A 15,095-nucleotide genomic window follows, 5' to 3' on the forward strand; every position below is an offset into this window, starting at 1 on the left:
CTAATTTTATTTTTTAAAAAATAATCAATATTATCACGTTACAATAACAATTGTATGGTTGGATCGTCTAAAATAATTTTTAGAAAAATAATTTCATATTTGAGGTAAGTATTCGAATTAAGACTAAGCAACTTGACCACATTTGACTACAAAATCCACACAACAAATAGAAGGCTAATATTTTTTCTAAGAAAATATTAATCAATGTTATCACATTAGAATAACATCCGTACCGTTGACCAAAATTATTATTAAAAAAATAGTTTCATGTTTCGAGAAAGTATTCGATTAAAGTCTACATAATTTGACCACATTGCACTACAAAATCCGGACACCAAATAAAAGGGTAATTTTTAAAAAAAAAAAATTAAGCAATATTATCACGTTACAATAACATCCGTACAGTTGGATCATTCAAAATGATTTATAAAAGAACAGTTTCATGTTTCGGGTAATATTCGATTAAAGGCTAAGTAATTTGACCGTATTTGACTACAAACTCCACACACCAAATAAAAGACATATTTTTTAAAATTTATTTTAATCAATATTAACATGTTATAATAACATCGGTACGGTTGGATCGTCCAAAATAATTTTCTTAAAAATAGTTTTATGTTTCGGGTAAGATTTTCATTAAACGCTAAGTAATTTAATTGCATTTGACTACAAAATCCACAACAAATAAAAGGCTATTTCTTAAATGTTTTTAATTTGTATTATCACATTACAATAATATCTATACAGTTGGAACGTCGAAAATAAATGTTTAAAAAATAGTTTTGTGTTTCTGGTAGGTATTTGATCAAAGGCTAAGTAAATTGACCTCGTATTTGACTACAAAATCCACATACTAAATAAAAAGCGAATTTTTTTAAAAAAAATTTACATGTAATATTTCTAGTTAAGAACGTAATATAAAATTTCTAATTAAGAATGAGCCTATTAACAATTGTGTTACATATATAAATTCACGAAAATTACTTAATATTAAAATACATATCAAACTCCATTATATTATTGGACTTTTTCTACTACCCATATCAATTTAATCAACTAAAGCCCATTGGGCTTCAGCATTACACACATGTCAACTAGGAGACTAGCATAATATCCGCGTGCAGCGTGTATTAATTGTCATCTAAAACTAATAACCAATTACTAACGGAACTGTTAGTATTTATCGACGGAATATCAATGAACCTAACAACAGATGCTTTGGTCGCTAGTCTGTTGCTAATTCCTTGGTCTTTTGTTACTATTCCATTGTGTGGCTATATATCCTAACGGAACGTCTCGTTGGTAAATAAGCGTAGGTATTTCATTGCGAATTGGTTGGCAGAGCATTGATTAGTCAAATCGTTACAGATCCGTTGGGAACTACCAACAGACTAATTTTCGTTAGCAATTTCCGTTGGTAAAAACGCTTTCTCTTGTAGTGTATATTGCCATTACAAAACAGAATGCAGAAGAAACAGCCCCACTAAACATAGTGGTACAGATAATGGATAATGCTTAAAAACAAGAAACTAACACCTAATAAATAGGAATTATACTAACTACGTGGTCCTATAATAACTGAATAACTCAACAATCCCTCCCTTAAACTAAACACTTGCAGTGAATACTAAGTATTTAGTTTATGTGGAACCTCGGACACTCCTAGCATTTTCCGCAATCTCAGAAAATCTTCCAACTTCAAAGGCTTTGTCATCACATCAGCAACTTGATCTCTTGTACCACAAAATTCCATTTTGATCACTCCATCTTTGACTAAATCTCGCAGAAAATGAAACCTCACATCTATGTGTTTGCTTCTCCCGTGCATGACTGGATTTTTAGAGAGTTTGATGGCTGAGCTGCTGTCACACATGATTGTTGTGCTTCCCTTGTACTTGTGCCCCAACTTCTCTAGAATTCTTCTCATCCATATAGCCTGACAAGCACAACTAGCCGCTGCCACAAATTCGGCTTCAGTAGTTGACAATGTGACTATTGGTTGCTTCCTTGAAGACCATGAAACAGCTCCTGAGTTCATTAAAAAAACATATCCAGATGTGCTTTTGCGATCATCAACATCCCCGGCATAATCACTATCTGTGAATCCGAAAAGCTCCTCAGCTTTATCCCTTTTATAAAATAAAAACTCTCCAGCTTCATCCCTTTTATAAAATATTCCAAAGTTCGCAGTCCCTTTCAAGTACCTAAGAGCTCTTTTAGCAGCTTGCAGATGTAATTCTGTAGGCCTAGACATGTAGCGACTGATTAAACTTACAACAAACATCATGTCAGGCCTAGTGTTGGTGATGTACATAAGACTACCAACTATTTGCTTGAAATACGTCTCATCTACTTTAACTCCTTTCTCATCTTTATGCAACTTTGATCCTGGAACAATCGGACTACTGACCGCATTACTATTCTCCATGTTGAAACGCTTTAGAACATCTAATGCATATCTTCTTTGACACATATATATATCCCAGCAGAACTTTGCAAGACCTCTATACCAAGAAAAAACCTCATGCCTCCCAAATCAGACATATCAAATTCCCTTAACATAGAGCTTTTGAAATCATTATCATGTCTTCATCATCACCAGTATATATCAAATCATCCACATAAACACTTACCAATTTGTAGAGATGTAACCAAATGTTTGATGGATGAATCACACTTTATTGAATAACTGGACTTGGCTTATATATTGCCATTACAAAACAGAATGCAGAAGAAACAGCCCCACTAAACATAGTGGTACAGATAATGGATAATGCTTAAAAACAATAAACTAACACCTAATAAATAGGAATTATACTAACTACGTGGTCCTATAATAACTGAATAACTCAACAGTATGAATTTGCTGGGTCTGCTGCAAAACTAGGGTTCCTCGTCAAATTCTTAATTCCTGGTATGTATTTAGTGTTCTTTTTGTTAATTTACTCGGTTGTGACCTGAGAGCTATCGACTATACATTTACTTCATATGTGGGGTTATAGAACACAATTGAGTGGATTTGGATTTATCACAAGGGATTGTCATATTATTTGGTTTGTGTTTGAAAGTGCTATCACAAGAGAGGAATATTGGTGTCATCATAGGGTGGAGTATCTATTGGTGTTGGTCACTTTGAGGTTTTTTCTCCTCTGCTCTTCTTATGTTATATGGTTCCCTCTTTGTGCATTCTGAATGATTCGATGATGCTACCTACTTTTATGCTTGATTAGAGAAGATAGTAGTTACATTTTGATATGTTTGACATCATTGTAGAAGCTTTAGCTGGATTTATCTGATAGTAGGAAGTGCAATGTAAAAGAAACAAAAGTGTTTTTGGACTCAAGCCATTAAGTATTTAAGCAATAAGCAGTATGAGCTAATACAATGAGAGAATAAGAGGTATATCTTTCTGTTTCTTATGTGTTTTCATTTTAGCATAAAACACTAGATGAAAATTAATGTATATAGGTTTATATTTTGGTATACAGATCAAAATAAGTTTTAAACAATTACCAGAGCCCAGTTATTTAATTACCAGAGCTCAAGAGTTGCGGACCAATTTTATCGAGCAGGTCTACCCAGGAGGATGGAGTGCAATATATCTCGACAATCAAGGCATGTAGAATTTAAGGTCTCAAAAATTGAAAAACTGGTACTTGGGCCAAGAGCTTTATATAATAATTTATGATGCTGATCCAAATTTAATCAAAAAGAAACCTCCTCTCAAAACCTATTATAAAGTACACTCCAATTGTGTTTACTATAATGGGTTTTCACTTTGCTAATAAAGGGCAGGGTAATAGCTACTCTGTACTCCGAACATTGTTGAGCATAATTCACCTACTTCAGACAGAGATTTAGATGGACATTTGAATTCTCTACTTAGTTTGTTTCAAACAATTCTCTCTGTGAAACTGTGCCCACATCGTTATGCCTTTTGTGCCATTTTGGCACATAATAACTTAAAAGTAATAGATTGTTAGCCTTTCGCATGCAGATTTCTAATTTTAAGGTTTGTGATTTTGATGCAGATTAGATTGGGATTTTTAACATTATTGCTGATTTTGTTAGCAGCTATTGTCATGCGGGCTGTGAAGAATGTGGTGGATACTGGAAGAACAATTGTTTGGGGGGGAAGGTGGGCTGAGAAAGACTCTTACAAATAAATAGTGAACTCGACATCATGTAACCTTGACAGCAGAGAGTAAAAATTCAATTTTTTTCTATCATTTATTTGTAAACAAATGTTATAATATTTCTCTTGCATCTCATCTCTCTCACTTTCTTGATTGCTTAGGTTTGGAGATGGGAAGTGCAGCCCTGGATTTCGTTCAACTTATAATCTCTATGATCCTGTGGTCTGCTCTACTGTTCTGGTCAACTCTCTCATTCTCTCACTATGTGAAAATGCACTAATAAGGAGTGCTCTGTCAAACTACTTAATTTGCCTGTAGCGTACACTCTGGCCAAATGAGCATGTATTAGGTGTGTTTGCCCTTATTCCAGTAAAAAACACTCTGGCCGTCATTTGCAAGATTTATCGAACTCTGCTAAACTACTTATGATCCTGATTATTGACATTTTGATAGTTCTTGCTTCTTTTTTTTTGAGTTGATATATGATTAATTATGTTTAAATATGCTATATTCTTGGTAGTTTTTATGTTAAATTTGAGTGTTCTGCTGAACTTTCATTAGGGCTTGGTTTGGTTCTGCTAGGGAATGTGATAGTTTATAGACTATTGACTAATTTAATGTATCTGAAAAGGCCTAATGTGTTTTATTCTTCTAAGAAAAATAGGCTCTTTTGTTAGTCAGATTTAAGTGAGAATACATCTTTGAGTATAATAATATTATCTTGCTTTAGAAACACCATGCAATATCTGATGTCCCAAAGTTTAGAGTCTGGGTAAATATAAACTCAGTACGTGATAGCTGGTGATACAGCCTTCATATGCTGATGACAGGGCCGGCTCTACCATATAGGCCATTTAGGCGACCGCCTAAGGCCCCCAAACTTTTGAGGCCCCCAAAAATATAATGTTATGTATATAAATTGAAAATTAATATATAGATCTGGTAAAAGATTGTGATATAAATAATAATTTATATATGATCGTTGTGTTTTTATAAAAACAAATAAATATAGTAAGTTGTATATATTTTTTGTGCTCACGTAACGTTGTGTCAAAAAAAAAGGTCACGGTTATCATAAAATGAGATATTGAACGTTATATGTGTTTTTATATAAATTCATTTTGTTTGAATTCATTTGATTTCTAACTCTTTTTTATAATTATTTAATTTCTAACTTTTAGTGTTAATAGTACACTATTGTACATTAAATTTCCCAAATAATAATAAATTATTTAGTATTAAAGAATAGATTAAAATCATGAAAATTATTAAGTTGTAAATAAACTGATAACCAAAAGCTTTAAGTTGTAAATAGATCAGTAGCTTTAAGTTGTAAATAGATCAGTAAGATAATATACTTCCGTTGCTCATGAACTACTCCCATGGTTAAAATCAATAAAAAAATGCAGCATCTATGTCCTTTCCCTGATCTTACCACTTTCATATTACAGGCACTCTGGGGTTTCTCTGCACTCAACTTTACAAGAGATTCATGCATGTCTTGTTACTATTCTAGGCTTCTAGCATTGCATAAGTACTCCTATACTTCGCAATGAAGCCTGCCATTCTCCAGAGAATAGTAAAGGTTCAACTCTGGACTAAAGTGAATTCATATAACTTGTGCAGATATTATTGTATATAAGAACAGTGGCAATGTGACACGGTCTCTTACCTGGTAAGGTAAAGAATCAAAATCAGGAAGTTCTGGAATATAATAGCCTAGATAGGATGGAGGATCCTACAAACATGGCATTTTCAGTTTTCTTTTACTTGTTTCCTACAAACTGATTGCTAATTCTAAGGTTTGTGATTTTGATGCAGATTGGGTTGGGATTTTTAACAGTATTGCTGGTTTTGTTAGCACTTTGGCTTGGGTGACAGAAAAAGTTGGCTGGTAGTTAGTGATCCCACACACTTCAGCGAAACCTACAGCTAAAAAACGTTGATATGTGCCCACTCTCGCAACACCCCTGCACTTGGGATACGAGGTTCACCATCTGAGTGAAGAATCCTTGCTACAGAGGTCTATGCTATTCCTGACATCTTTCCACCAGACATTTACATCCCAACTACAATACAGATTTTTTGGTATTTAATTATTTCTGTGATATTCTGCATCTATTACATTTGAGGATGTCATAATTTGTCCATATTTTTCTTTACTTATAATTATATAATTGAAAAGTTTTTGTGTACGATTATAGGTCATTTATGCAATATGGTTGTATTTATGTCACTTTTTTACAATTACATATACAGTTACTTTTGGACTGGTTTCTGATTTATTACATAAACATGTCAGGCGGAACCTTGGTGGAAGAAATTTGTGGGAATCAAGGGATGACAGAAAATGGGGACATGACAAGTTCTTCGAGGAGATAACTACTCAAGAAAGGCGCCGTGAAGAGGTGGATGGTGTTAGTGTCTTCATTCTCAATTTAGAAGATATTTTTTATGATGTTCTAAGATGTTTGTATTTTTACAAGGCAGGAAGGCATCTAGAGGACGTATCGGAGCCCAGGAAAAGTTCAAGGAGAAAAACGTAGTTATGCACGAGATAACAGGCCTAAAATGTTTAACAATGACAGTTGGAACAATGTGCCCAACAATCAGAACAGTCGGCTGCAGAACAGTACTCCCAAGAACCCGGACACCCAAGAACCAAAACAATGCACCTAAGGGTGTAAGAGGGAGAGGCCCGGGAAGATATCATCAATCTTATTGGAATGAGGTTCCAATACAAAAAAAGCTGTGAGTAGAAATTTTTATTAAGATGTGGTTCATTGCCCGAGATATTATTGTAAATTAAGTTTTTTAGTACCGGGTAAAAACTGATTAATTTGTGCATTCAGTTCCTAGATTTTTTTATTGTTGACATGTACTTTCAAAAGAAGAATTATGGGTGTAATATATATGGTTTTGATGTACATTTTGATTTTAATATGATTCTTAATAAAGTTTAATTTAGTGTTATTAATTTTGGGTATTTCTTGTTAGATTCCTTTACATGATTAGAGGAATAACATGTTAATATATATGTAATATAATATATTGATAATGATCAGCAGCTGAATAATATATATATTTAAATAAAAAAAACTCTTTAGCGTCGGCATTTTGTAAAATACAACCGACACTAAAGTATAACTTTAAGCTACGGCATTTTGACCATCCAACGCAATAGGGCTACCTTTAGCGTCGGATATTTGACTGGCGACGCATATATATATATTTTATGCGAACTTTAAGCTACGGCATTCTACCAACCCGACGCTATAGGGCAACCCTTTAGCGTCGGTGTTTTACAACCCGACGCTATAGGTCAACCCTTTAGCGTCGGTTAACAATTCTTTTGCGTCACAGTTTAACCGTGGCTAGTAGACTTTAAGTGTCGGCTTTTTAACCGACGCAAGAAGTACATATCTATAGTGTCGCGTTCATATGCTACGCTGGATTGCCGACGCTAAATGCCTAATTTGACCGACGCTAAAAGCCTATTCTGTACTAGTGTAATATTGGACCTATTAAAAAGAAATAGGTAACAATGTTTTATACTTTATTAATGACTTGAAGGTGTAGTATATATTATTTAATAATTGTAAGATATAATTTAATTAGGTTTATTTATAAAAATATTTAATTAAGGTGACCTTAATTAATTCAGTTTTAGGGTTATTATTTAGGTTTAGGGTATAGTATTTAATAATTGTAAGATATATACTATAATTACATTGTTTATAAATTAGGTTTGTTTTAATTGATATCGTTTAAAAGTCAAGTCACCTTGAAGGTGGATTACTAGTGTGTAAAACATTTATCTTTGGCGTCCATAATAATAGGTAAAAATATGGAAGGTCGCACAAGGGTAAACCCGAATCTCTGCCGGTCTAATACAAAATTAAAAAATAATTACTTTGAAATCTCGATTGACCGTCACATGATCTTATATTAACGGTTCCAACAACTTCATCTGTAATATGTTTTTGTGTTTTTTTGGTGTTACATTGTGACTTGCATCAGAACCTCCTCTATTCACTTTTTACATATGTAAATGTATAAAAACAAAAAACAAAATAGCAAAATATTTATTGAAGAATGAAGCACAATTCAAATGCCCAAGCAAAATGTATAAATAATTCTATTGACGTAATTATAATTATTATTATATTTAATATATTAATTTAATAAATCTAGCATGACCCGATCCAATAAAAACTCGAATTTTGTGATCGATTTCAGAGAAAAATCTGGTCCGATCCGGATAAAAGCCCGGCTTGGTCAGATACAAAACTCGAATTTTCAGATGTATTTTGAAAATATTGAGATAAAACGTTGGATAAATTATTTTTATTATAAATTAAATTAGACAAAATAAATGTTGTCAGCCCAGGCCCAGGGCAAGGCCCATATTTGATAGGTTCACCTAATACGGCCATAAATCCCTGCGTTGGGTATTGGCTATCGGGTTTATACATATACTCGGTAGGGATGATAATCCGATCGGATCGGGTCGGGTTTCAAGAAATCCATATCGAATCTGCTATATTTCGGGTCGGATCGGGTTCGGGTTTGGATATTAAAGTGTAGAATCCAAATCCAATCTGTCGGGTTTTTTTGGGTTTCGGATCGGATTCGAGTCTCAACCGGATATCATTAAAAAATATTTAAAATTTATAAACCTGTCTAAACTAGGATAATTAAGTATTTTTTTTTTCAGAATTAGGATTATTAGATGGGATTCTATTTGTTTAGTTTAGAACAATATAAGCTTAAACAATAATGATTTTCATTATTACCCATCATTCAATTTATCAATTACAATAAATTTATAGAAAATATGCATATACATGATGTCATGAATTATGAGATAGAAGACAGTAGATCAAAAAAATTTAAATTAATTTTATTTAAAAACATTTCCTCATTTCATTTAATAACATATTTTATATAATATATTACTGATGAAATATTTGTCTTAAATAGAATCCATTATTCCTTTAACCTAATCTATTGATATTGAGATTATAATATTACATTCATTAAAAAATTAAATAACAAATGCTATATATCTATCTATATATATATAATAAATAATTGAATATGAATATCCTATATGGTGTATAAATAATATATATATACATATATATACATATATATATATAGATATATATACATATATACATATATACATATATATATATATATACATATATATATATATATACATATATATGTATATATATATATATGTATATATATAGGCCAACATTCCAGATAGGGATCCTTATATGGAGTTACATAGTGCGCCACTATAAATCATCAATTTTATTATAAATTCTGTTATAGAATACATATAAAACGTGATTCTAATATAGAAATACTATAAAATAAATCTATTTTAAGTAATTTAATACTTAAAATTTGATTAAAAAAAGTATATTTTCGAAACTGATTCTACAACAGAATAATTCTGGATGATTATTATTCTGTTATAAAATCATGTTGAGATATTGCATAATTTTAGATGATCTTTGGAATAAAAAAATTGTATAATTTTGTTTTCGGTTTAATAATCAAAATTTGCAATTATATTTCATAAAAAATATAATAGAATATATATTATGTATATATTTATAATGGTGTGCTACGTAACTCCATATAAGAGGGTATGCTATGGAGTGCTACCCATATATATATATATATATATATATATATATATATATATATATAACTTTCTTAAAATGAGAACCGTGAGAACTTTTTTAATTTATTGATATCTCATTTATATGAAAGGCCCCTCCAGGGGCACCTTCACAAAAAATGTATATCATTAAGGTCTCCACCTAACTAGTCAAAAAAAAAAAATCACTGATGACGTGGTAGTGGACTTTTTTATTTGAATTTTTTTTTTGACTAAGCTAGCTAGAGAGAGACTAGTTTTATATACATTTTTTATATTGGGTCCCACTAGTTTGATGTTTAGATTAGCCAAAATATGATAAATTATGAAAATTCTCACGGTTCTCATTTTAAGAAGTTCTCACTCGAGTAACCCTTTATATATATATTTGATTGTGAGATTCTAAAGATATAAAGATATAAGATAAATTATTAGTTAAAAAGATCAAAAATATCTTAATAAATAACAATTTGTACTTATTTAACAAAACGGAAATTGAAGTTCTTTTTTCTTGATAAGCAAAAAAAAAAAAAAGAATTGCACTTTATACTAAAATTTATATTATATATGTTAGAAATTAGTTTATCTAAAACTTCAAGTCATAGAAATTTTTTATCGGTATTTTTAAACTAAAAAGAAAACTTGACAAATTCTGACACTATATCTAAATTAAGATTTGATATCATATTAATCGAATAAGTTGCTCATATTTTATAAAAAGGAGGTTTTAGCTAATTTAGTGGGCATGTTCTGATGTGCTATAACTAATAGAGAATAGATAAAATATAAGATATAGACTACACAAGTATACATATGATATATAAAGTACAATCCAAAAGCTTCAAGGATATAGGCTGTTATAACGGAAGTAAGAAAGATTATAATAAACGTAAAGGAAGAACACAAATAGGCAGAAGAGAAAAGTTTTATTGATCTTGAGGATACAGATGCAGCATACGTTTTTTTTAGGTTATGACCCAGAAAGTATGACCTAGAGAGTTTATATACTACTCCCAGGGTTACAGAAAAGCCCAGAAAACAGGCTACAGAAAAGCCCAGAAAATAGGCCCAAAACCGATTCAATGCATATTTAACAAATCTCCACCTTGACTTGAATCCTCTCACAAAAACGGATGTACCAGATGCACCATAATAATACCAGATGTACCAGAAAAAACTCTTCTGCCCAGATTTTGAATCAACAACTCCGAACATTTAGCAAGTTCAAACAATGTTGAAACTTGCTATGTGGAACCGGCTTTGTAAGCATATCAGCTGGGTTATCAGCAGTACCCACTTTGCTTACCTTGATTCTCTTCTCACTTCTCAGAAAATGATATCTTACGTCTATGTGCTTAGTCCTCTCATGATGGACTTGATCCTTAGCTAAACAGATTGCACTTAGACTATCACAATATACAGTAACCTGATCATGATGTAGACCCAAATCACTGACCAATCCTTTCAACCAGATTCCTTCTTTTGCTGCCTATGTCAATGCCATGTATTCTGCCTCCGTAGTAGACAAAGTCACTGTAGGTTGCAGGGTAGATTTCCAACTGACAATTGAACCACCCAGAGTGAAAGCATAAGCAATCATAGATCTTCTACTATCAACATCTCCAGCGTAGTCAGAGTCTGAGAACCCTGTCACCAAACACTCTGTATGATGTGTTATTTTATAACTAACCGCAAGCGCACGGTATCTGTTGTAGTGCAGACTGGCAAATGCGGGTCGTATCCTCAAGAAGACAGATGCTATCAATTTTTATTCAGTTACAGTTGATTGTTTCAAGAGCAAACGATTATAAAAGATATTTTAACTAACTAAATTAATACTAACTAAAAAGACACTAAATTAATATAATAAAAGTCCAAGGCAATCAGGTCCACCATGCTTACACATTAATTGGCTCTAAGCTAAAGCAATTAAAGTGATCATGCAACTAGAGTTTGTTAACCTCTCTCAAGTATCAACACTCTCGAAACATGATTACACGTATAACCACTTTTAGTAATTCAATTAATCGGGCAATTAAAGCAATGTTAATCTCTCTCGAGTATTAACGCTTTCATAAATCCAATGATGCTCTCGCACTCAAATTCAATTATGCTAATCGTATGTGTGACTCTAGTAGTATATCTCTCGATCATACTCCTATTCGCATAGAATTAATTCATGATATCGGCCGATTACACAAATCAATATTGAAACATATCAATTAGAATTAACCAATCAAACAAATCACTGTAAAATCATGCCAAGATCATAGTGCAAACATGGCTTCCCTTTAAGCCCTAGAACACACTACTCGTACCTAACTAAACAAGTAAAACAACCCAGACAATCAAAAGGCATAATAAAACTAACAAGAAAAGAGAAGAAAACTAGAAGAAAACCTTTAACATTCAAAGTGTCACATCCATGAAAGCCATGGTTTCTTCATAAGTCTCTCTACCTAACCCTAATTCTATTCTAATAGTATACCCTGATAAAAACTAACTCTCTCTCTCATAATAAAGTATTTTTAATATTTAAAACTAATATACAAATAAATTCCAAAACTAAGTAGGATTCTCTCCCCAGATTCGTAACTGACTTTGCACAGCAGTTTATGGCCTTTTCAGTTAAACTTTGCTTCTTGGGCTGTCTCTCAATTAAAGAAAATTTCTCAAGCTTCGCGTGGGCTGTAAGAACGTCCAAATCCGACATCCAGAACTCAACTTATGGCCCAAACAGTGCAGAAATCGGGTAGAACCCAATAAATCCGAATTTCTTTAGAATTTAGCTACAAAATAGCTAATTTATCTTCAAATCCTTCTCAACTTGGAATTCTTTATTCCCTACAATAAAACATGAAAATATATTAAATAAATGTCCAAATCAGTGCAAAATATAATTAAATATGAGAATAAAATCATATAGAATATATATAAAAATATATTCTATCACTGTATCACCTCCATAAATGAGACCAACATCAGACGTACCTTTTAAGTACCGAAAAATCCTCTTCACAGCTTGCCAATGCTCCTTGCCTGGTTCACCCATAAACCTACTAACAACACTGACAGACTGTGCAAGATCAGGTCTAGTACAGACCATTGCATACATCAAGCTTCCTACTGCACTAGCATAAGGAACTCAAGACATGTACTCCTTTTCCTCAGCAGACTTAGGTGCAAAAGCAACAGACAGATGTGCATTTGCAGCACTAGGGGTATCTATGGGCTTTGCGGTAGACATGCAAATCTTGACAAAATCTTCTGAATGTATCCCTTCTGTGACAAGAAGAGTTTTCCTTTACTTCTATCCCTATAAATCTCCATTCCCAGAATTTTCCGAGCCGCACCCAAATCTTTCATTTCAAACTCATCACTAAGGAGACCTTTCAACTTCTGAACATCAGACTTGTTCTCTGCAGCTATCAACATATCATCTACATACAGGACCAGATAAATCAAAGAACCATTTGCTGCTTTACTATAATAAACACAACAATCATACGGACTCCTGGTGTAGCCAATACTTATCATATAGCTGTCGAATTTTTTGTACCATTGCCTCAGAGACTGCTTTAGTCCATACAAGGACTTCAATAACTTGCAAACATAGTCTTCCTTACCAGGGACCTGAAAACCATCTGGCTGAGTCATGTATATCTCCTCTTCCAACTCTCCATGCAGAAAAGCTGTCTTCACATCTAGTTGTTCAAGCTCCAGATTCTGATGTGCAACTATTGCTAGTAGCACCAATGGAACTGTGCCTGACCACTGGCGAAAAAATCTCATTGTAGTCCACTCCCTCTTTCTGAGTGAACCCTCTGGCTACTAATCGAGCTTTATACTTGACCCCTTCAACAGATGTTTCTCCTTCCTTCTTCTTGTAGACCCATTTACAAGTAACAATCTTTCTGTCTCGAGGCCGCTTGACTAATTCCCAAGTCTGATTTTTATTAAGTGACTCCATTTCATCTCCCATTGCAGCAAACCATTTGGCAGACTCAGTACATGTAACTGCTTCTTTGTAGGTGGATGGCTCATTAGAGTTAGGATCCACCTCCTCAGCAACCTGTAGTGCATAGGCCACCATATCTTCAAAACCATATTTCTTTGGAGGCACCCCATAATTGGATCTCCTCGATCGATCAAGAGCCAAACTATGCTGATTTACTACTGGTAATGATTAAACTGATGATTCTGATTCTGAATATGGTTGTTGAACTTCTTGTTGTGGTTCACTCTCATCATGAGTGATTACCTGCTCCACCTGTTTCTCAACACCACCACTTTCTGAAACAACAGTAGACTTCACAGTAGAGTTAAACATAGATTTTTCATCAAAGACGACATTTCTACTCAGTATAACCCTATTTTCAGATGGAGACCAAATTCTATAACCTTTAACCCCATCACCGTAGCCTACAAATACTCCCTTTTTAGCTCGTGGCTCCAATTTACTCTCATTTACATGATAATAAAACGGTACAACCAAAAATTCTTAAATCGGAGTAATCAACAGGCTTACCAGACCATTTCTCAAAAGGAGTTTTGAGATTAATACCCGTGTGAGGTCCCCGATTAATCAGATAACACGCTATACTAAACCGCTTCTGCCCAGAATCTTCTAGTTAGTCCAGCATTAGAGAGCATACACCTAGCTCTCTCCAGAAGTGTCTGATTCATACGCTCCGCTACACCATTCTGTTGTGGTGTATTCCTGACTGTATGATGCCTAGAAATCCCCTCATTCTTGCAGAATTCATTAAACTCGGACGAGCAAAATTCCAAGCCATTATCAGTTCGCAGCCTCTTAATCTTCTTCCCTGTTTGATTCTCCACTAGCGCCTTCCACTGCTTGAAAATATTAAAGGCTTCACTTTTATGCTTTATGATAAACACCCAAGCCATTCTTGAGAAATCATCAATCATTGACACAAAATATCTGTGACCCCCTAAAGACTCCACCCGGGAAGGACCCCAACAATCAGAATGGATGTAATCAAGTGTGCCTTTTGTTCTGTGCATTGCTTTAGGAAACTTGCTGTGATGTAACTTCCCAAAAACACAATGCTCACAAAACTCAAGACCCGTGACCTTATGACCACAAAGAAGATCAGCCTTTGACAGAATTTGCATCCCCCTTTCACTCATATGACCGAGCCTCATATGCCACAACTTGGTCATGTTTTCCTTTTCAATTTCTGAGGACGCGATAGCAACAGAACCTGATAACGTCGAACCTTGAAGAAGATACAAGGTACCATGTTTAACACCTT

At 33.4% G+C, this 15,095-nt stretch overlaps 1 protein-coding gene and 1 long non-coding RNA gene across 8 annotated transcripts in view; one reads left to right on the forward strand and one right to left on the reverse strand.

Moving 5' to 3' along the window:
- The window catches only part of LOC108209999 (transcription factor KUA1), a 91,955-nt gene that overhangs the window by 69,997 nt on the left and 6,863 nt on the right, over positions 1–15,095 (reverse strand). The window lies entirely within an intron of this gene.
- LOC108208486 (uncharacterized) lies at positions 2,856–7,109 on the forward strand. 7 transcript variants are annotated; one of them, XR_010288585.1, is made up of 8 exons: positions 2,859–2,914; positions 3,069–3,137; positions 4,075–4,204; positions 4,298–4,485; positions 5,588–5,721; positions 5,958–6,224; positions 6,439–6,544; positions 6,627–7,109. It is a non-coding gene; the product is annotated as an uncharacterized LOC108208486 (long non-coding RNA). The 7 variants fall into 7 exon arrangements; XR_010288586.1 differs by lacking the exon at positions 3,069–3,137 and having other exon boundaries at positions 2,856–2,914; XR_001804313.2 differs by having other exon boundaries at positions 2,861–3,137.

Source organism: Daucus carota, chromosome 2 (assembly GCF_001625215.2).
Source record: "Daucus carota subsp. sativus chromosome 2, DH1 v3.0, whole genome shotgun sequence".
Taxonomy (NCBI): domain Eukaryota; kingdom Viridiplantae; phylum Streptophyta; class Magnoliopsida; order Apiales; family Apiaceae; genus Daucus; species Daucus carota.